General features: G+C 33.7%; 1 long non-coding RNA gene across 1 annotated transcript; it reads left to right on the forward strand.

The window, feature by feature from the left end:
- The first annotated feature begins 16645 nt into the window (after positions 1–16645).
- On the forward strand, positions 16646–18365 carry LOC111035640. The gene is made up of 3 exons (XR_002604665.1): positions 16646–16747; positions 16832–17018; positions 17128–18365. It is a non-coding gene; the product is annotated as an uncharacterized LOC111035640 (long non-coding RNA).
- Positions 18366–25225: the final 6860 nt, after the last annotated feature.

Raw genomic sequence — 25225 nt, forward strand, 5'->3', positions numbered from 1 at the left:
ATATACTACAAATTAAATTATAACGCTTATTATATAATCTGTATAACAATTATAATTAAGATTATAAACAGCCTTACATTATAATTATCAACAATTATTTAATACGATTACGGTTCTCGATAACAGAGTCATAAAATTGTAAAAAAAATTTTTTAATTTTTTAAAATTTCCAACACGGATTAAGAAAATGTAGGTTTAATTTAAAAAAAAATTGATAATAGTATTATACAAAATGTATATGTACTTACCTAATTTGTTTATCCTCTATAGTTTTTGGTTTTTGGTATTTCTTTGTTATCGTTTTACTGGTTTTTTATTTGTTTTTCGTTTTATAACGTTTTGAAAAATTAGGTATACAAATGAAAATGTACGAAGGATGAGTTTTTGGTAAGTATGCGATTACACAATGACTCGAGGAATTTTTCAGGTTTTAATACGGATAATAGAGTATAGACGATTTATTTTTCTTCGCGTTTTCAAACCATTAAAATGATTAAATAAATACCAGTATATCACTATACCAGTAATAAAATAGTTCTTAAGAGAGAAGCTTTTCGAAACCTGCAATCGTAAAATAAACATATTAAAATCCAAAACAGTGTAGTGGATCAAGAAAGGATAATGGACCATGTTTTCAGAACAACAACAGTCAACAGTCCTGTATAATTAATTAAAACGTTATAAAAAAATATTTATTAACTAGGTTTTAAAAGGTCAAACAATCAAACGTGTAAAAATGTTGATGTTTGTTCTATGCAAGGATAGGTATCTGTTTTATATTGGAAATCATGGTTTATTTTATTATTTTAAAAGGTCATATCATGTTTTGCTGAACTGATGAAATATCTCATAACCTCGTATGACGTGATAATTGTTCGATGGAAAATAAAAATAATTTTATTTAATTGTACCCAGTGCTGTAATTAGGGGAGGCTTTACACTAACAATTCGTCTTATGAAATAATATACATATTATTTTCAAAAAAAGACGAACGCAAATCTTAACGACATCGGATTTACGTCGGAATTAATCGGAGCATTTGTTAATCACTCGAATCTGTTTCCAGTTTTTTGTGCTTACATCAAAAATATGCCTAGAATTGAGAAGTAGGAAATCGCAAAATTAATCATTGTAACTGTGTTATTTATATTAGGTATTCAATACTTTAACCGAAGAAAAACGGAAAACTATAGAAAGATATAGATTAGTCGGGTGACTGTAGCTTGTATGTACCCGTACTCTTAACATTATAATTTAGATATTGACAATATTTTGATTTTGTGTTGACGTTGGGCCTTAAGAAGGATTTTGGTGGGCTAATCCCTTCTCCCCCGCCCCCAGACCATCTCAATGTCTTAGCCGTTTCTCGCCATGATATTATATTATATCCTCTGCCCAATCCGAAAATCGGCCGCCGACGACGACTACACGATGGAGCCCGTGGCTGCCAAATATATTATTGTAATAACATTTATTATAATAATATAGAAAATGTCGTCGGCGCGTTTCCGTCCGTCGTATACGAATTCTATTCAACTCGTTACAATCGTCGTCATTGATCGGCGATCGGCGTACGCATTAATATAGTCAATTTATCGTAATAAAACTACGTGGGCGTCGATTATATTTTATGTACATATTGTAATTCTCTCGTCGTCGTCTATGTAGCTATATAATTATAATATCATATTATTGTGCGATTGGTTTTTTAACTTTCAATTCTCCTCTCTGACGTAATAAAAATAATAATACCAGTAATAAATAATAATGTAACCGACGACTGTTGAACGCGCTGGATACCACGAAAACAATCGCAGCATTCAGAGTGATATTATAATATTATTATGTATTTATAGTGCAAGTTTCCCACCCTAAGTGTCTCCGTGGCAAATATTAATAAAACGAGGGTTATTCAACTGCAATCTATACAAGAGAACCGCGTTGTGTGTTTCAATTGTTGAAAAAACTTCATTACGATATGTGAGAGAGCTGACCGACGAGGATCTAGTTTTTGATTTTCGTGAGAATTATTTAATAAAATATAATAATAGTCGTGCCTGTGGGCTGTGAGCAAATCTGATGGTTGGTATATATAGAACCTGTTACGGAAAACATGAAATAAGTCCATTTTAAAGGAGCTCTATACAAATAAGTTTAGATAGATTTATATTTATGGATTATTAAATCCAAATCGCACAATCGAGATTTTCGGCAACGTCATATCCATAATATTATGGTTTATTTTTTCCCCAAAAATCAAAAACTTATATATTTCTATTATTAGAAATATGCAGTATATTGTTATTTATTGGTCAATATTTTTTCACCCGATTGTAGGAAATTTTTTCAAATCGTGAAGTTATGCCGTTGTTGGAATTGAATTAGAGAGATTTTTCACGAAAATACTAATGGTGATTACCGGACTTTAGAGACAATGTATATTGTATACGCATTATACGCATCAGTGGCGCCGATCCCTGTCGCGGATGCAACACATTATAATATTAAGGTAATGGGGGGGGGGGGGGGGGGGGGGGGGGGGGGGTGGGATGGGTGTGCTGATAATTTGTTGAAAGGATCCAGAAAATATATATGTGTAACCAAGGTATATTTATAGCAATATTTCTCAACTGCTGTGTGGGAGCACTCCTTCAGACTTGTTATGGGGAGGCGTGACTGCGTGAGACTATTAACACATAGAATGAAAGCAACCACCGACAGACCAAACAATACTCATCGAATAAAAATTTAATATTATAACAATTAATAATTAATATTCATTAATCTTTACTACCTAATCATTCTACATGGTACCGCTTATTATATTGTACTTACGCAATTACGAATAATTCCAACAAATAAACTATAAAGTAGCCACAACCACATCCGCTACAACACATAATATTTTTAACGCGGTTGACACTGTGACATAGAATATTGTTATAGATCGTTATATAGGTCAAAAATACCTAATATCAATTAACAATAAATTGAACATCTCAAATTCTTAGCATTATCAATTTATTGAAATTAATTCTATATTTGCACTATACCTATACGGACTATATAGTTTCAGAATACGAATTGTCAACAACTATATAATTTAAAAACTTAACCATGATATCGCATATCATATATATTTTGTCATAATCATAAAATATCAATTTATCGTGGATTTATATCAAACTTAAGTATCGTAGTTACTAGTTATACTGTACCTATAGTTCGTAATATGAACGTATTTTATTTTATTTTTTGAAATTTCTTTTGTTTACCCATGAATTATAATATTAAAAAAATCTTGTAGAAATAAATGGGCTATTCAGATCAACGAGCCCTGGAACCCTCTCCCTTTATCCTGGATTGTGCGTATATAAGTGTTTCGTCGTTTTAGATATAATATTTTTGTCGAGAACGATCGTCTCTTATTATAATAGTATTATATTATAGTTGATCGTGGATTGGAATCGAAAACCAATTTTGCTGGGCTTTAATGTAAGGCCGTTAGAGGTTAGAGCATTTTCGATTGATTTCGAATTTAAAACTATGTGCGTAAAACAATCGTTGGACATAATATAATATAATATTGTATTTACAGCGTCTCTATACAATCTCTTTTCATGGACCTATGACGACGACAATGAGTTATGATCTATTATCTATATTATTGTTGTGATGGAAATAATTATTCTTCTCGGACATGAATAATAATATATACACACAATAATAATTATGCTCGACGCTTTAATTTTCTTCCAGACTTTCAAAAACTATGCGTGTCTCGTTCTCGCGATGGTAATTTCGACTGACAAAAAGCAGCATAAGTAAGTAGCATAGAAACCATTTAAAAAAGTGACTACATCAGGCAACTACTTTAACATTGTCCTATAATAGGTATGTACACTCCTACATGTTTTGTACCCGTATAATTATTATGCTCTTGTTTTTTGTTCTAAAAATATTTTCTCAAAAACTTCTTCTCCTGACCTATTCCACGACGAAACGTCGTCTAATTTATTGCTGTCGACAAAAGGTGTCGACGATTTGAACAGTTTTTGAATAGTAAATATTGTCGTCCGTATACCCACACACGTGCGCCGTATATGAAGAACATATTATTATACATAGTATATATACGGTGTTAGGTGTATACCCAGAATGTGGTATCTCTTTGACTCAAATTACCGCAATTATAGATATGCGAGTGGGAAAAAAAATATCTAATTAATATAGTGCGCGGAGTGTACGACTAATGTGCTTATGAGTATTATTTATATGTGTATATAGAAAACAATATAATAACAATTATCATACTTATTCGTCGGATTTGAAAAAGTACAATAATGTGAGTAAAATACGTACATCATGAATTATTTGGAGGATAAAAAATGGGAGATTGTAAATTTCTACAACTGTAACTGCGGGTGGTAATAAGAGTATAGTAAATTGTACCAATGGTTATTTATAACGTATCTAAGAATAAAATGTTTTATGTTAATATAATTTTTTCTTTAAATTATTTAATTCGCTTAACTAAAAAAAAATAAATCAATAAGAAGACTTAATAAATCCATCCTTATACTATTTGATTAAAAAAAAAAGTTTTCAATTTTTCAATTTTTTATTAAATTTAAATTTAAACCAAAGAACAATTTTTGAAGGACAATGATAGTCGCCTCCTCTATATCCACGGGGCAATGCTAAATGGCTATCATAAATTATTAGTTAAAAATAGCTTATAGAGGGTGCGAAGCACAACATAGAAATGAAATGAAATATTTTGAGCGCAATTTACTGGATGGAAAGTTACACTAGAAATGTATTTTGTGCAATTTACAATTATCTTCCGTCGTTGGGGGTAATTATTTAAGTTTGTCCTAAAATATAAATAAATTGGTTTAAAGAGATTTGAATATTTGATGATTAATTAATATATTTCATGAAAAATTATAACTACACAAGTTTCAACATAGGTAGTCACAAGTTCAATGCGAGTTGATGGGAGGGCTAATTTTATATCTGAAGGGGGTTAGCCCCCTCCGCTCTAGATATGGTAAACTATTGTATGAGCATATGTTTATTACACTAAACACTATATCAAGTGTATTTAACAATATCGTTTTGTGTATTCGAAAATTTGTTGGAAGCTAATATGTCTTGAAATTAATTTGACCAAATTACGTTTGTTGTATTATTTTTTTGATCAAAAGTACATTTATAGGTACATTAATTTTATTTTATGAACGACACAAAATACATTTCCTGAGAAAAAAGTTACTGAGAAGTCTGCTTTTAAGGATTTGGATACAGTTAAACCTCTGTTTACGGGCGCCCCTTAAGAGGGGACTTTTGATGGTGACCGCTATAGAGAGGTTTCACCGTACCCCATACACTTGTTCACCATGCCACATTGACTCACTGTGTTTTTCATTTTCTAATTTTAATTTAACTATAACAGGTAAACTAGAAAACGTGGTTGGTTGTGCGCCCTGTATAGTTGATCCACTTAAATACAGATTAAACTTAGACATTTTCAAATCCGTTAGTTTGTATGATATCCATCGAGAGTCTTCATCGACAAAAATTATTTCGTTCATAAATCTTCGGTGATAATTAACTGCCAGTTGATACTTTAAACTATTACCATTTAGTATTTTCTCGTTACTTGGGTACCTATTACACGATTAGTAGTTTTGACTTATTACATATTGTATTGCGGTCCATCATATTATAAGTCCATTATAATATTATAATGGTATATAATATCATGTAAGTTGATTGATTGTCATTTTGATTGAAATCAATATTTAGACGAGTTTGTGAGAATATACCAAAATATCTAATATAGAAATTTAGAATGCTGCAGTAATAAATACAAAACGCTGATAATATACAAATTCGGGAAAAAAACGAGTTTATATAATAATATCGTTTGTATGGTTGATATAGATTACCTTTTATTTGTGTGTTATTTTAGTTCTGGCTGCAATATCCATATCTATATTATATAAATGTGAAATTGATTTGGTTTGAGACGACTTTCTTCGAAACTACTGAACCGACTTCAATAAAAGTCATATTGATTACCCAATTCATCGGAGCTTAGAGTGTTTTTGACTTCATTACATCCCAGAATTCAACCCAAATCAAGGTAGATCTGTCATTCGTTCATCTAGTATTTTTTCGTACGCCAAATATAATGAAAAGTTTTAACCTTATGAATTATGACTATAAGGATTTCAAGCTCTAAATGACAACCAAATATCTTTCCTAAAAAACCTATATTTTTTAGCTATACGAATATAATTATGTATTATAATTTATAATTCAAGCAATATTTAGTAGATTTAGAGAAAACGTTTTGTGATGTTCTGCCGTTGTTTTTGATGAAGCTCAATTTAACCTTTAAATAAAAACTGCAATACAGAAGGATGAGTTTGCAATAAATTTAGATGTCTCTTGATTATACTTTGCCCGATGACTTAGACGAGACGTTTTCAAACGTACATTTATAGCAGTATGGCAAGTATTCGATAGTAGTTCTTATATACGTTGAAATACGTCATTGCATATTATTGTCTTTAAAATATACTAATAAAGTATGTAATTTTTAATATCTTCAGGCAATCCGTCCATATCTTCAACTAATAAATTATGACGTCATGCTCATTAAAGAAAAGAAAATTATGGAACTGTAAATTTGTCCGTTCATTCGGCTTCTGCTTCAAAGTTTTGTCATTACAATATGCGAGTGTGTGATGGTACCCCCCCTACGATTTCCTAATGTGCGACTCCAAAAATATTAATTGGTGAATGGTGATGCCTGGTGTGTATGTGTGCATGGGCTACACTCGTGGGTATACAGACTCATATTATTATGCATTGATGAAAACCACGAGAAACTTTAACGAACGGTTTCACTGTACACAATATTATATAGATGCAACCCTCTCTCCCTCCTTGGGCAGAATATTGCAAAGGTGATGGGGGGACGTAATTGTATTTACCTACCATCCGAGGTCCATGTGGACCATGTCAATATATTATATATACCTATTGATATCGGGGTGCGGGTCACTTCATAAATTGGATAGTGCTGGCCAGTCCCACCGAAAACTCTAAAAAATGTTCGAGTGTAGAACAGCCCCTATATTTATTTGGAAATGTTGCATCATGCAGTGCAGATTTCAAAGTCGTGTTGCCAAAAGGCGTATTATCACCCCCTGTACTACACCACCAGGAATATCAGCACCACGACGCCGACTAATATCGTACAGAAAAAGTGTGGGGCATTTAAAAAAAAAATAGGGGCTGGTGTACACGTTACATATTATAACACAAGATGACGGTGCAGACTGCGAGACCGAATTACGAATATCGTGTTTCAACGTCGTTCTATATTTATAATATTATATTATTACATCCACACGCTACACATAGGATTTTGTGTGTATATAATATATATGTTATGTGACGCGTGATGTGTGGGTGGTGTGTGTGTGTGTGTGTGTGTGTGTGTGTGTGTGTGTAACCGTGTCGCATATTGTATTAGTATGACGTTGTGCAGCAGTATATATGCATATACTATCGTATAGCCGCTCTCCGGGCGTTTTGAAATCGTACCTAATCGGCCTCCGCCTTAAATATATTATATTCGACCCACATGTTTCGAAAGGGTGTTTCGCGGCGTGTTGCGTATATAATATAATATATAATATAATATATCATTATCATTATTTACGCTGCCGCCACGTACTTACACACACACACCACACACACGTGTGTGTAATATACGCGTATAAGAGGGTGTGCGACCCGTGACAAGAAAACGCGAGAGGTGTTCGGTCGTGTCTCGGGGGCGCAAATATATATGAAACATCACGTGCAGTGTATAATGGCGTATACATATTATACATATATATATGATATGTCGTATAATATTATGTGTACATATATATAGGTATATATATATATATATAGGTATAACAGCCGTCGCGAAACGAAAGAAAGAAGAAAACACGGCCTGAAGAGACCTTTCCCCTAAACGGTATACACATATAGGTATATGTACCTATAATATTACCTATAAAAGGACATCCGCTACCGTGGTCGTTAAAAGGGTTAGTCGCGGAGCGGGCGGCCGCGGCGTGTAAAATAATATAATAATATTATAAAATGTCGTCCTACTGCATATTATATGTATTATTGCGTGTACGACGACTTTGTGTTTTGTGCTTGTGTTTATTATATTTATATATGTGCCTATATATATATACATATTACATATCGTCGACGTCGTTTTAATATTTTAATATTATGTAATGTTTTATGAACGCTCATTGTGCCCCGCGCGACCGTTCGGGTTTGTTATAAGGGTCTCCCTTTTTTTTCTTTTTTTTACTACCGCTCGATATGTCGTGTGTACACATTTATAATATTATTATACACACGACGTCGTCGGTCCGGGGTTTATGGTCATATATATTATGTGCAGGCTCCGTGCAGCGATTTACAAAGTCTTGGATCAGGTACTTGTACAAATGTAAAGGGGCATTTTTTTTTTTTACAAATAAACGTTCACCCTTCTCCATCTTGCTGCTGCAAAAAAAAAACTATACACAAAAGAAAACGCATTAAAGTGTACACACCGAGTATTTATATATTTTGTTTGACTTGTTTTTCTAGATTGCGATTGCATATCAACATAATATAATAATATGGTAACATCGTCGCGTGTAACAATGCTTTAGTCATTGGACTCTCGACTGTGTAATGTACTATATAACTTATAAGTATTATAGTGATTGTTAAGCTGTGGCTGTCCAACCTATGTTGCGCAGCGGTGTTGAACATGGTCTTAAATACTTAAAATAATAATATCTATTTGACTGCTCACTGTTACAGTGGTTTAAACACTTTGAATAAGTTTATGTATTTCGCAAAACTGTGTACAGTTTCGACGTGTTATTATCGAGATTTCATTTCTATCGAAGTCAAGCGTAATCGCCACATGATAATAAATTATATTAGGAACGACTAACGTGGAAGAACTCGATGTTTAAAAAACAATTTTTACTCTGGGATCGCATGCCACACACAGTTTGTCGATATTGAGTTTCGAAAATCCCGGTCAACAGGTTGACACATGAACACAATATTATGATAATATTAGGTGCATATAATATCATGTTATTTCCTTAACAAGTACTACAGTTACTTTTGAATAAAAACAAAAAATATTTTTCACGAAATGTATACTTACGTTTTTTGAATTTGAGGTCTTTGAGATTACATATATAGGCACCAAGTTATGCTACAGTATAATAGAATATATTATTATAATAGTCACTATTGTTGCTGCAGGCCGACTCAATCAGCTTCAAAAGAATCGAGTTATAAGAGACAGCCGCATGATGATTTAAATAATTTATTAATGCTTTTTGTACTAAACAGTGGAGTTGATTATTTAACGATCAATTTAATACTTTTGTATGGTTGCTGACTCCGCGGAGTATTACACGTTTGCCACTGGAGCTTCTCTCGGACCTCCTCGTGTAAAATACTAGTATATATTCATCGATCCTTGTCTGTGTTCTTTTACGAATTTGTATGCCTAGTGAATTTGCATGATTATCATATTATTGACAGAATATCTTAAATCACTGAGATTTCCGGATAATCGCCGGAATCTCCGAGTCCCTGGCCTATTACTGTACAGGATATGGCAACTATATATAGTATTATTTTAATGCATAGGTCATACAAATTTATGTAGAAATTGTTTGGTATAATAGGAGTCTGCAGAGTAGTATGGAATACATGATTCCCCATAGTCGAAATTATATAGGTATATAGACATTTTCAGTGGGTCAAGTCATAATATATTATATCAAAGTTGTCCACTAACTGTACAAAAAAAATCTTTCTTCGCTTTGTCTGCAGTGTTGTGTGACGGTTGCATTATTCCGAAAATATCGATGGAAAATTGTACCGTGAAGCAAACACAAAATTGTATTATACATTTTTTTGTCCCTCTTCGGCTTATGTGTAGTATATTGTTTATTTTCAGTCATTAGGTAAGGCCATATGGTGTTACTGCAGACCTGACCCGTATAGTTGTATATGGTAATTTCTGCTTAAATCGATGCTTGGCCATATTATACATGTGACGTATATATATATATTATTATGCCTTTGAGTATATTATATGGAACGCGTGTAATCGTCGCCGCGAGAGGTTGAAATCCGAAAGCGGGGGAAAAAAAACATAACCGGGGTTGCGGTGGGAAAAACCGGGTGGCTGCTGCGGGGTCGGGATTTTAAACGCGTTTCGATCCGGCGACCAAAAACGGGGTGAAAGAAAAAAAAACCCTGATAACATTGGACACGGCGCACACTGCTGCAGCACACGTGCACACTTGAAGCGCGACCGAGTGCTGGAGCGATTGCGACACACGTGTGTACCCTGCGCATAAATATTATCAAACAATATAATATAACATATAATGCGGTCCAGAGTCGGCGGCGTCCGTGGCAGTGGCGTCGGGTCGTCGCGTGTACGCGCATATTAAATATTATAATTAAATATAATAATTAATAATAATAATATAACATGTACATTGTACACTGCGTCACATGTCATAATATGCGCGAGACGCGGTGGGCGCGGCCCACTCGCCCTGGGGGCACAGCTCGCGCGAAGCCGTCGTCGTCGTCGTCGTCGTCGATAATAGCTACGATAAGTCACGATTAATAAAAATGTATAATTTGTACAATAATATTATTGCCGTGTTTTTCTACTATTATGTTTAATCTCTGTCGCGATAAAAAATAAAATTACTAAAACATGTCACTGCATTATCTAGAAATCGATTGGCGACGGGACCATGAGAACGACTCCGATACGGACATAATGCGCACTTTGCAAACATTACACATGTATTATGTTAGTAATGAAGAGTAAGTTTATTATCGAATATTGTATTATTATCTAGATCGACCGCCGCCGCGACGGTCGCCTTCCCGCTGCGATAGAGCCCCATATCGCTATCAAGTCGGCTAAACGTACCGTCCGAGGGCGTTGTGTGGTAGTTTTTTTCCCTAAAAATTCCATTACTATAATATGATATAATATAATATATTATCGTCGTTATCGTTAAGTCGTATACTATAAATTAAAATACATATATAATATATATATTATGCAGGCGGACAGGGTCGGGACGACTATTAGCGCGCTGCATAAGAATGACCTCTCTGTGGCGGCGGCGGGGCGAGCGGCGTAGTCTTCGACCGTATTATATTTACGACGTGCATTATTTGGAGATTACGAAAAAAAAAAAAATACATAGAAAACGTTTAACCGTCCGCCGGACACGTGTTGAACCCGACCGACTGAGACGATGTCCCCGACGATATAATCCTTAAGACATAATATATTATCGTAATACATCTTATGGTATGTGTGTGTATACTTGAGCAATGTGTGTGCCATGGACGATATCTGTGTGCAATCGATGGCGGTTCTGCGTTGCACGGACAAGGGATGAACCGTACATCGGTACACCACGGTCGGACGATTTTGGCGCCATTTCGGAGCCTCCAACGAAGTCTCGACGACCACCGCAGCCGTCGCCACGACTACACGCGACCGCCTATTACAATATTTTATATTATATATTAATATCCACCAAAGTGTCCTATTTCACGGACCCGACCCGCATAAACGCTGCAGCGAGTGACGCCGATCAGAAACCGTTTTACGAGACCAATATAAGCGTACCCCCCCCCCTTTGCGTGCGCTGCAAGAACTTATCGGCACGTCGACTCGCGTGGGTGGTGGTTGTCCGCAACACGTGTGCGTGAAACGATAATTTATCATATTATATTCGCGTTCATGTGTGTGTGTGTGTGTGTGTGTGTGTATAATACTTAAAAATTATAATATATACAGAAATATTGTGCGTGCCTGATGTAAACCACCAACGCCGTCTCGCAGCCACCTAGATCGACGAGTGCCCATCGTCGACGGGTAGGTTTATAATGTGGTATCATATGGTCGGTTATGAGTACCATCCACCACTTGTTGGGTCCAAAAGTATACACATACATCGATGGCTAACGATGATGGCTGGCCGTATAATATATACAAACCGTTCGTTTGCAGAGTTCGAATTAAGATCTATGTGACGTGTGGTACATAATCCGTTTTTCATCCCCAATTCACTCAGACTTGTATATACTCGAGCGGTTGAAACTATTTTGTTTGTTTTTGTGCGCTCGATTACCAAGTGTATAAGATAACTTAAAATAAGGGAATAGATAACGCGCATTTCGAATAAGACTCTCATAATAGATCGATACATTAATCGAGAAGACTAGGGGAACAATAATATTATGATTATCAGCAGTCGTTCGTAATCGTGTACTACAGGTGATGTCAGTTAATTAGGTACACATTACACAGTATTAATCATTTCGCGGGTTCGCGTTTACCCAACCGCATATTATAAATTACATAAATGGACAGCTCTTGAAATATTAGCCAAGACCTCGCGTTTAATACGTTTTTAATCGACGAACGATTAAACGATGTCGTCCGTACGACGTTTCCGAGAACCCGTCCCAAGCTCGGAGACTTTTCTGGGAAGACGCGCACGCGTGCGTCTTGTTATAAATATAGAAAAATGCGTATATACTTCACCGACAGATGTTTGAGCGGACGCTTAGTGTTCTTGCCCGAGAGATGAAGAGTCTAATACTTGGCATTTCACATTTTTACACTATTGCGTCCCTTTTTTGATTTGCTTCCATTTCATGATGTACCCGTGCAATTTTTCGTCGCACACTTTATAGGTTGAACTAGGCACACCTTTTCGTCCTGACAATTGGCATGTAAAATTAAACAATTAGCCATTACTTATTATTACATACACTATTGTCTATTATATAGGTTATATATAATAGTATCGAACAGAATGCTGATTAAAAATACTTATGTTGTGGATATAATATTAGAATATTATATACCTAATAGATTACGGTATCATTTAATATACGAACGTTTTATGAATATTTATCAAAGATAGCTGATTTTTGTCTTTTAAAGAATGACAAATTCACCTAATGATGTTTTTTTCTCAATTTATACCAAATAATTTTAAATAATATTGTTGTTGATTTAACACAACATAATATGTGTGCACTATAATTATTGTTAGAATTAATTTATGCTCATCTTAAAACATTCATACGAATATGTAAATTGTATCATTGTTTTTTTTTTTAATTTCACGATCAATTGAAGGAGACCGATTTATTTGATGACAAATTTACTTAACGACCGGTTGTACCGCTACCAATTTCATACTATCAGTTGACTGTATACAATAGTATTTGGTCGTTAGTAAGATAATGCAAATTGCAAAAATTAAAAATTAAAACGTTGTGGTTGCACAACAATTAGTTGAATATTATACTAAACAGTATAAGAATAAATAGATAATTTTCGTTCATGACCTATACTCTATAGTTGCGTATGATCTACATAACAGTATGCAAGTCTATTGCATTTAACGAATAATGATGTTGAAAACTAAAAGATGGTTGAGCTAGATTCTAGTTACTAGAAAAAATGTGACTATCAACCGGGCGCACCATATATAGACTTTATACAATATAATGGTGTCCATGGCACAATAAATTCTTCAGCGTATATTCTCGGGAAAAAGCATCGTTGAGATGATTGGACACCAAATTCCAATGGAATTTTGTAAGTATGCCCACGCACGTGGGATGCGTATCGAGCATAGACGTGTTGATTTATTTTTCTTCAGACGTGATGTTAATTTTATTTTATTGTAATTAATTTATGTGTTAATCCTTTTTTGTTGTTATATCGAAAAATATATTCAGTTATTTTATAAATAAATGTTGTACATAACACTGCATATTATAGTGAGTTACCTTTACGTAACATGTGTTATGAATTGCATTGTTTTCCTGCAATATTTTGCTGGAAAACCAATGAAAACTCCAAAGCCAATATCCACCGAACTACTGAGGTAATGAAGCATGCGTGTGTAATTAGTAATTAAGTACATTTTTCAACCTGCATAATATAATCTCCGTTTACACCAGAAAAAGTGTTGCAGGGCTTACCTGTAACGATGGTGATCTTGATAAGAGATTCGAATTTACTGATATTGGTTTTTGGTAATCTCTACGGGTATATTTTGATTTTTCTGATGAACCATTCGTTTTAATATTCGAAGATTCGACTTCGCAGAATTTGTACCGTGACTGAGTATTCAGAACCATAGACATATATAAGTATAATATACTTCTATATTATATATATATATGTCTATGTTCAGAACATCAAAGAGAAATTCAAATGGCAGAAAGCTACGAAAAAGATTGAACTAAACATTATGAACCAACCATAAATTTATGTATAGGTCGTACGTACCTACCGATCGTAAGTTTAATGTCGACAAAATGTATGAAAAAACTGGGCCCAGGGAAATAATACACACAACCCTGTGCCGCCCGTCGTCCCTGATAATGGATATCGTATATTATTATTTATTTTTTACAACACTGTCACGTACTCGGTTCGTCGTCGTCGTCGTCGTCGTGTTTCACAACTCACAAGTGCCACGGAGGAAAATAAAAATATAATAATCGTAAAACGGCGGCGAGGCTGCAGCTGAACTGTTATTATTTTCCTCGTTTACACAATAATATACACGCAGACCGCAAGATCTATACAATATAACATGATTCTTATACGCGTGCGTACCACGGGGGTATACGCACACACGTCGTCGTTATAATGTATACATGGCGATATTATTATATTATATTATGTATTGATATTTAAAAGGAAAAAGAAACCAGTTATATGGTTGCCGGTGGACCGGATCTCGTATGGGCCCCCCTTTTGATTTTTTAATACTTTGTCATAAATATATAGGTATGTATGTACGTACGTACGTATTAATCGTATTATACATGGCAGATAATAATAATATAATATCATATAATACCTACACACACACAAATAGTAATATACATTACGTGCACGACGATAATATTACAAACAGGGACGGTGTAGATAGTGGTGTGTTGGTATCTACCTCTCTGGAGCAATATCTAATATTTAACTCTTGCAACCCCCCCATCAACGGAGCTCTTAAAACAGAATGTTTTTTTTTCCATCAAAAATCTAATAAATAATTGAAATGACGACTTTTCCCCCTTTTTGTTTGCATAGAGGTAGAGAAAGTTTTGTGTTACATTCTAATTACACACATTATTATGTATATTAATATGTTGACATCATTATACATTTACCTAATTTGAAATTCAATAGTATCAAAAACAAAATGTGTAGTGGTGACTATAAATGTGTGTTTTGAAATATCACAATCAGACACAATGTGTATCACTTACTTATGACATAGGTAGGTACAAGATATTGTCATATTGTATTTGTATGCTCAATATATTATTATTATTAATGATTAATGAATAATAATACTGCACAATGGTGATAATCATTTTAATCTTTAATAATAATCCGGTTTCACATATTAATATATAAATACGTTTTACAAACTGCAATTGTAATAAGATAATAATAAATCGTACATTTACAACATAATACTATGTTGTTATCATTTATATAATTACGAATAAGTAATATTATGATAACGATAAAAAAAAACGGTTTCCGAACAAGAAATATACAAATTTGTTTTCATATTTTATTTCTTCAAAACAAAAAGGACCGATTATATATAAAAAAAAAATGTAGTTTATAACTCGTGAATAAGAAACATAAATTAAAACAGTTGACGCGGAATAATCATAGACCATAGTGTATATAAGAACAAAAACGAAAGTGACCGATGTCGACGAATATATTAAGGCTCATTATAAGGACGCCTAAGACATAAAGGATTCAACCCTAAGAATTATGCTTCCGGGAACAAAAGCTCTTTTTGTCGGATTTATATTACATCCACTGAGAACAAGAATTTAATTTCGTTTTTTAAATGTTTAAGTTTTTTTCTTACAGACAAGGATTTGTGATTATGACGTTTTCCTGTGACGAAAACTGCAGCGATCTCTCAGCTATTTAGTCAGAGGTTGAAAATCTAAGAAAATATTACCAATATGTCTTCCTAACATATTTTGCTGTACCGGCGCACAATCGCACAAAGGCTTGCGACATCGCAGGTCGTAAAAACGGCATCGTACGACCTTTCTTACTACGATTTCAATCATCTCCATCGGCGACGATGTTGCAGCGTAGTGTATATAGTAAGTCCGCGACCCCGATCGCGATAAGTTCGTCACGATTTCTGCGGAGTTGGGTTTTTTTTCTCCCCGCGTGCTGTTATAATAATAAAAATAATAATAATATAATGCACATTGCAGCCACGCAGGTTATAGGTACCTACCTATATATATCATTATTATTATTATTATTATTTTGTACCGTTTCTTGCCCTCCACACCACATCGTCATCGTCGCCGTCACTTGTCGACCGCACGCGCACGCGCACTCACATCACACACACACACTCGTGTTATCATTGTACACACGCGCACACACGACCGTACAATGGGGTCGGTTGATCTCGGCGGGTCGTGTCGGCTACCGGTTTTTATAAGTTTCCTGTCCGGAGATTTATGACGAGGGGACCAACAACGATATTATATGTGTATAATATACAGGTATGTACATATAATATCTATATGACTATATATATATAAATTATTGTTCGCGTACGCATTATTATTATTACTATATTTATTTAGGTGTGTATATCATACGTTATATTATATGGGTAGCGCCCGCCGAGACACCACCGAGTCTCGGAGATTTCAACCGTTTTGAGACGTCACCGCGGTGGCTTAAAAGAGGATGTCGGCGCACTATATATTATAGTTATTAGTATGTTTGTTTTCACTCTCCGGACCCACTGCAGCGATGTGCATTGTGAAGGTTTGTAAATTGTACGTAGGTATACTCTGGTACTCATAACTCGCATAATATACGAATAATTGAAACATCGTAAATAAAAGCCAACGCGAATAATGTATTCTGGTAATAGGTCGATTCTCTCCGACATTAAAGCAAACGACCCAACTAAACGAGACTGGTTCTGCCGAACGTGAATTCACCATGTGACGCGTGACTATCGGTAAGAGAAATCAAAAACTGTGCGTCGATAATTCCTTTCAAATATATAATACCATAAATGGCTCAAGTTTACAGTCAGTATTAAAAAGGTTTAGGCGTTAACTTAAACATGGTTCGAACTTTCACTTTCACGTAAAAGCGATTTTATATATATGATGCTCTCGTCTCGAATAATTCAAGTTATTTGCCATTTCCAGTTCTCTTTTTGAAAACTCGTCTACCGTCTGTTCTGTGCGACCCTTTCACAGCTGTTGACTCTTCCCGTGTATAAAGGGTGTAAGAAGGCGATTTATGAATTCCTCGTCTTTCATTCTAAAAATTTACCTGCACAATCCTCATGACTCCTGCCCAGTCATGCATAAGCTTGATATCCGCCCCCTTAGTGGATATAGATGAAAGAGTAGACGGTAACTTATAGTATTCCTTCCTGCAGGGCTGATGGACGGACGTGTACGCATGCCCTTTATTTGGTCTTCAAATTAAATTTTTAAGATCCTTCCCGTTTCACACGATCCCAAATTACTGTTATTGTACCCCTTCATTCAACTAATTACGTTTACAACGATTCTTAGCTGAAAACAGAATGATGCTACGAGTAAGGTCTAATTGCACTTATTTATGCCGAAGTACACTTGCAGGGACAGAAAAAGGTATAATGTTCGAACGGCTGGTATCGAATTGGTACCCGAGCTCCAACTACACATGCCAAATTGGTTCTCTTTTAAAAAATATATTCTATTGAGTTGAGCAGAATAGGTTCACGTTTAATTACTCACATTTTCCTTCTCAATCATGATCCAAAACCTATAAATATGAAAGAATATCAATCGATGATTGAAAATAATTTGTATTTTTAATGTTCAAAGATAATTGTTTTAATTTGAATAATATTGCATATACAGCTACAATTTAAAATGTATAATAAGAATATGAAAATATGTATTTACGTTTATTTCAAAATAAATTATTTACAACTTTGAACTTCTACGAGCGAATAGTTTAAATAGTACAATTCGAACAATTGGTCTTGTGTTGAACTCAAGTGTAATTATTCAAAGTTTTTCATTTAGGCGACTAAGAAGTTCAAAAAAACCAAATACCTATGCTATATTATATGAGCACCCTTTATGTTTATTTGTTTTATTAAGCTATACCTATGTTATTTTATTTTTGAATTTTCAATCCCACTTGCCTGGGTTAATATTTATTATGTAGTTTATTATTGATGTAACCATCACTGTGTTTTTGATTTAATTTATATTATTATTTTATATTAATATTGTAATCGATATTGTATATCGTACTACAAATACTGTTTTACATCCGTTAAATAAATATCTTACATTAATAATAATAATTGAGTGTTGATGCTTGAATGTTCATTCCCTATGATCTAAAAAATACGTTTATGATTTATAACATAAAAAACTCAAAAAATGCACAAAAAAAAAATTGTCAATGAAATAAATACTTGAAAAATGGCCATAAAACGATTAAATTATTTATTGCTTTTTAAATTAAAAATTTCAACTTATTGACATACATATTACATACACATTTGAATTTGAATTCCAAAGCTGGTTTTCATCTAGAAAACAAATTATCATCTTGTTTTAGGTAGTTTTCGGAATAGGTAAGTGAAATTAAATTATTCGATTTGTGGAAAATGTAAAAATAACCGACAGTCAAATCGTAATTTTTCACGCAATCAAAAAAAAAAGTAAAATCGTCGTCTGTGTTAGAAAAATGCAATACTTATCGACATCTAGTCCCTAATCATAATAAGTGGGGGCGTAAGCAGGTCGCTCGCGCTTGTCCGTATGTAGAGTGTTACATATTATCATGGTCGTTGTACTAGGCATAGATATTAATATACAATACTACCAGTTACATAATATATTATAATAATGTACCTACTTATATCGTATAATGTTATTATGTGTAATGTGTCGTTGCCCGCATGACGATAATATTATTATACATTTTATGTGCACCCGCGTCATTATGACGTGTATCAGTGTATAATGATGTGTATAATGTACCATGTTGTGTACTCGTCAGCGTGCGGCGTGTAAATAGCGATAAAACGGTTTTGATTTCTTTCCGCGTCGCGGACGGATCCGGACATTTCGCCTCGACATTTCAATGAAATCAATTATTTAATAAGATAAAACTGTATAGGATAATATTTGCAAAACAAATCTAAAATAAACAAATTAAGATTGCATTTTAAAAATCACGAGGTTGGGTCCGAAATTGTGTGGTCTGGTGGCGAAACGGTGGCGGTGATTTGTCCTTTCCACAAGTTTAATTGGTATCAATTTTTCATTATTATTTATAAATTTGTCAGATCATTTTTCCGTTACACCCTGTAAAGTAACCTGTGTATTATTCAGCCTAACATAGGCCTAAATAGAACTCTAAAACGTGCGGGGTCTTTATAATTGTAAATGCCTCATAGAGCCGAGGCATTGCCTTACCCTACATATACCATACGAATACATTTTTAAAATCTTACAACTAGTTATAAATGACTTAATAACTAAGATAATTGATACTTAACACTTTTTGTATACAATTTAACACACTATATATAATACTGTTTTTGTTGATAATATATTAATATTTGTACTATAAAACGTTAATTATTGATACAAAACTCATGAGTGTTTACCAATTAATAGTTAATGATACTTGGTCAAGAAGATTGTAACGTCGTTTCTTTATTGTTAAAAACTTAGCCACTGCTGCAGGTCTGATATCGAAATCTGCACGGTGCAAAAAATAAAGACAAATTTAATGTTGAATATCGTCTCAGTCCACGCATCCACGTATGTAAACAGTTATATGTACTTAACAATTATCGGTGATAATTTTTACTTATATTGGAATTTCACGCTTATCGTTATAAATGTATAATATTATACTCTGTTTCACGAGAGAACGTGCAGTGACCCTACCAAAATTGGTATTTCTACTCATCCCCACGTGACACCCGTCACCGTGCAATAAGCGAACTGATTTCGATAGCATGGAAATAGGGACTAGAGCGAGAAGTTCCGACCTATAGGCCACTGCAAAAAGAAATCAGCTGGAGAGAACTGGTATCCACACACAAACATTTAAATCACTCTAGAGATTAAGGTGAATGGTGACCAGTGGTGGTTTTCAGAGGATCGGTTTGGACACTATTAGGACTTGGGGGTTTTTTTTTACTGATTAAGAAATTATACATTTCTGTTTGTGGACTCAGGCCTAATGGCACTAGATTATATTATATATATTCATATTTTTACAATAACTTATTTAGTTGAAAATTATTTTTATTAAAATACAGTCTTATCTTATACTTGGTTTGATATTTTTGTTGATTTGAAGAACTCTATTGTGTTGGCGGTGTGGCCTTCGTTTTCAGGATTTGGACCTAGACTTGTTCCAATTAGGTGGTTTGCGTTCAGTTCTTCTCTTCGTTTTCCGCGGACTTGGGTAATTCCTTTTATTTATTGTGACAATATAATTAGAAAGGTTTTAAAATATAACGAGAAGAAAACGTAAAATAAGTAAGCTAGGATGGTCTTCGACAAGAGGATTCAAACAATTTTTGGCATAATTTTTACGTTACGGTACTTAATTCGCCCCCNCCCCACCCCACCACCACCACCATCTTTTCAAACATTTTTCTTTGTATTCACTTTAAGTTACTAAAGAAATATGCATCCAAAAACGATAATATTCCACTCGAGAAAATTAGTGTTTTTCTTATAGATACCTTAAAAAGAATCTCCCATTGCATATAATATATTGGTAGTACCTATGAGAAATCCCTCTTAAAACGAACCCGGACACGCCACTGGAGCACATTATCACTATGTCACACACCACGCATAATTTTATAACGGACGGCCTTCGACGTTCGTCACTTGATTGAAAAGAATAACAATAATAATAATAGTCGGGTCTGACGAACAATACAAATCACACTGTGCAGCCTGCGAGGTTCGACTGCGCGCCGCCCGGGAGTCGAGCTGCACCGGATCGGCTCTCGTTGCGATACGTGTTGCACCGTACAACACCTACACAACAAAAACAATAACATTATTAAAAACCAAAAACAATAATAATAATAATAATGATTGTTATCGCGTTCCTTGTTCGTGTATTATAAACTTCGAGCTACAGTCGTCTATCCAAGTCGCGTGCGTAGGTTTTATAATAATCGATATACTTTATGCATGACATTTTAATGATTATATTAATGTTATTAGATTTCCTTTTTATAGTTATTGTATCGCACACCGAAACACATTATTGCCACTGACCTCGATGGTCCTGTTGTCGGATGCACTGCATGTGCACATGAGATACAAATAATAATATAATAAAATATAATGCATAAAATATACACCCTGCACACGTGCACGATGCATAGTATTATTACTATTATATTATTTACCTTATAATAATACTGCACGTGTGTCGTCTTTGAAAAGCAAGGACGTCTTCACGTAGTACCGGACCACGGTGGGGTAGAAGGATATTTATTCTATTTATTTATAATTTAGGTCACCAGAAATTGTTTTTAAAATGCTGACGACTCCCAAAGAAAAGTAAATATCTGTATTTTAAATTAGACATAAGGCGTCCTACACCATTAACTAAATTGATTTAGAATTTACAATAACACTATAATATTTAGTAACTGACACGATAATGATAGCTCACACCTGTATGTTGCTGTAAGTTATACGATTATGTTTCTTTGGGTTTAATTTGAATTTTAAAAATCAAAATAAATCTCTGCGCGTCTTTTTAAAATTATTATTATTTGTGGAACTTCTTAGGTTCTTAACATACCTTTATATAAAAACATATTTATAACTGCACGACATAAAAAGTAACTAATATTTGAAATACTGCAGTGCCCTTAATCTTTATAATGGTACAACTTTTACGTTTTTAACATTACCAATTTGGTTTGCCTTCGGGCCTCCCTTTATAGTTTACACTGGGATCAATTACGATTTATTGATGAGGATATATTATTTATATGGCCATTGTCATCTGAAACAACTGTCAATATTTTCAGATCAAGTTTAATTTATATAATAATACTTAATAAGACCTAATACCTATATACTATCTAATTTTTAAGGTAAAATATACTTTAAATATTAATGAAAGAGACAGCTACGGGTTACGCCAAAGTTTGAAGTGGTTACTATTTATGAGACAAAATTGGAAGTAGAAGAAAATTAAATTATTTTTATCAATTACATTTTTATTTCCAATCTATGTATAATATATATATATATATATATATGAATTGATATATGAATTAATGTTTCTTTGTGTGTTCGTTGAATCTGTGTCCAATTTTTTGTGTTTACATTAAAAACATGTCCAGAATGAAGAAATGGAAAATCACAAAATTAATCTATGTGCCAAATTGTATTTATATTATTATATATTTCAACTGAAGCAGAGCTAAAAAATATTGAATGATAGATTAATTAAGACACGAGCTAAAATATACGAGTGCAAATTAGTAATTTTACATTAAACTAGTAAATATATATTGAAAAACATTACTTTTGGAGAGCTAAATTCCATTATACTCACTGCAGTATTGCAGGGGACTGATTAAAGTCGTCACTAAGTATAGCGGTTATATAGGTACCTATATAAAATATTATAATACATATTTTACAACACTCCTTTTCGTCTCAACTTTTCCAACCGATTGCACGGACGATGTGGTGCAGCTGCTCGCTACATATTATTTCGACAATTATTATTCAAGCACAGCAAATTTAACGACGTGACCCGACATTAATTTATCCCTGAATGACGGTTTATAATATTGTTAACGCATTATTATTATTATTATTATTACTATTGGAATAATTGCAATTATTATTGTCGTATTTATTAGCATTGTTGTTGTTATTAAATCATTTCAGAAACTCAAACTGTGCATCATCATATAATATTATGACCGACTGCCGCGGGCCGTAAAAACCAATTGGCCGGGGCGATAATGATCGTACACATTTGAATATTTTTACAGGGACAGACGAGTATGATATATGATGCATTTGATCGCCTATACCCATATAACCTGCATCGCTGCATCACAAAAATAAAGCGGTGATTATTTTTAATTTTTATTGATCATTAAAACCGAAAACAACATAAAAATAGGGCTATTCAGATTATTTTTTATTGCGCTTGCATTTGCATATAGGTACCATTTAAAATATATAATTATAGTAGGTATATAAACCCTTCGAAACGCTGCGCCCGGCTTGAAATATATTATTGTAATTATTTCGAGTGCTCATATCCATCCTTAAACCGTCCTTAAATACGGTCCTTAAACCATCTTTAAATACGATCGGAGGAGGACGGTTGAAATCATGACGTGACCCTCATATCTTAAGGTTTGGCACGTTTCGTGCGGACGAGTCGTATATCCGACATATTATATTATTGTGGATAATATATACATTTAGAGGATAATGAAAATGAATATTTCGTGAACATTACCACGTGCAAAGGATTAACTGTTATGGAATAATTATACGGACGAGCGACTCATAAATTTGTCAGTTGTATGCTGTACGCAGTATTATGACTTGCGTTTTATGTTTAACGGCTATCGCACAAACATACATAATATTATACACATGCGTATACGTCGCAGGTAATGATCGTATTATTATATTTTCTTCCAAAAAGTAACGTTCGGAAGAAATTTTTTTTTTTTTAACAAAAATTAAACGAATTCCTGCATGATCAAAATATTACGTTTGGACTCGACGAGGCCCCATAATTAGGGTTTGGCCGGAGACTAGAAATGATGACCGCACGAGCCCACTACAAATGACTGACATTATTGTGTGGGGGTGGCTGCCGAAACCGTCAGTTAAACATTTACACCGAAACTGGTTATTGTGTAACTTAGGTATAGGTATATATACGAAACTTTGATTATAATATAGCAAGTCGTCGACGAGAACGATATTGATTTCTAACATACTGCAGCAACCATACATGTATGCATTTAAATATATGTTATAAATACGTGAAACGTTTTTTTCTTCATTTTTCGAATCGAAAATATTTAGTTTGTTTGTACCGTGGGTTCGATATTGTAAACTCTTGCAGACCAATTATATATTAGATATACAATACGAAAGCAACAAAGCACAAACATTGATGCATGTTTTGAACCATTTAAACATAGGTTTTAAATACGTCTGAAACCAAAAAAACCTATATTTAATATAACAGACATCGCACAGTGATAATATTGATTGAATATACGAGTTACTAGTTACAATATTGTAATCGTCGAGAAACACAACACGATTAAAATGCGATACACGCGTTGTTACAATACACATTATAGGTATACAAGACGATTTTTTTTTTGTATCGATGAACACTCGATACTCATTAGGTATTAGGTATATTAGGTAACCTAATGCATCGTTTTTGAAAATATTTGAAGTATTTAGATACTATGAATAACGAGTATATTATGGTTAATAAGTCATAACTTCAAATGTTTAGGTGCAACTCATAAACTAAACTTTAAAAATTTGATTTTTATGCATCAAAGTCTTCCGATTAATATTCTGTTATGGATTAAAATATTTTAAATTATTATGTTGTCATTAAAAAATATTAAAAGACGGGCAATGGATTATGTCGACATTATATCGCCCGTGCAGCCTTGTATTAATCCTATTTTAAGTTACCAAATTTACATTATTTATTGTGTGTACAGATTGTAAATTTCCTTTGTCTTTTTTTTTTAAGTCAATTGTGGATTGGCAACGTCCGAACGTTCTACGTCTTATTCGTATTGGGTTCTTTATTATAGTCCATTTTAAGCCTGACCGCCTGGGTCGTACTCATTTTTGTGTGTATCGTTCCATTTGATTTGGTTTATTGGTTATTTCTATTTTTCACCATTTTTTGCCATTTTTAGTTGTGTTTATTTT

The sequence above is a fragment of the Myzus persicae genome, unplaced genomic scaffold, assembly GCF_001856785.1.
Source record: "Myzus persicae strain clone G006 unplaced genomic scaffold, MPER_G0061.0, whole genome shotgun sequence".
Classification (NCBI taxonomy): Eukaryota; Metazoa; Arthropoda; class Insecta; order Hemiptera; family Aphididae; genus Myzus; species Myzus persicae.